At 71.6% G+C, this 377-nt stretch overlaps 1 protein-coding gene across 1 annotated transcript in view; it reads left to right on the top strand.

The window, feature by feature from the left end:
* Nucleotides 1-8: 8 nt before the first annotated feature.
* The window catches only part of RUSC1 (RUN and SH3 domain containing 1), an 8598-nt gene continuing 8229 nt past the window's right edge, over nt 9-377 (top strand). Inside the window, exon 1 of the mRNA XM_014589714.2 lies at nt 9-63. The gene's annotated coding sequence lies outside the window, so the exon portion shown is untranslated. The remainder of the gene's footprint in view (nt 64-377) is intronic.

Below are 377 nucleotides of genomic sequence, written 5' to 3'. Positions count from 1 at the left end.
CTGGCCAGGAGGCCCCAGCTGCCAAAGAGCCAGAGGAGCCCGGGGCGCAGGCCGGCCTCGAGGGTAAGAGGCCACAGGCGAAGCGCGAGGAGGGCTGGGCTTCGGCCTCGCCCACGCCTCCCAGGCTTGCATCCCGCCCGCTGTCTCCCCTCCATTCTGTGTCACCCTCCCTCTCCGCCCCTTCTACACGGGAGCGCTCCGGGAAGGGGAAACTGGGTGGGCCACTAGGCTACGGGACTAACTCTCTGCTCCCTCTCTCTTCCGCCCCGCCTTGCCTGGCTGCCCGTCCCGCTACCCTCCTTCCCCTCTGCGCCTGGCCCTGCCCGTCCCGCCTGCAGCCGGCCCCCTCCTGCTCCCTCCGCCCCCGGTGTTCGGGT

This window comes from Tupaia chinensis, unplaced genomic scaffold (genome assembly GCF_000334495.1).
Source record: "Tupaia chinensis unplaced genomic scaffold, TupChi_1.0 Scaffold000374_1, whole genome shotgun sequence".
Taxonomy (NCBI): domain Eukaryota; kingdom Metazoa; phylum Chordata; class Mammalia; order Scandentia; family Tupaiidae; genus Tupaia; species Tupaia belangeri.
Note: the sequence above shows the minus strand (reverse complement) of the source record. Positions and strands in the feature narration are given on the sequence as shown.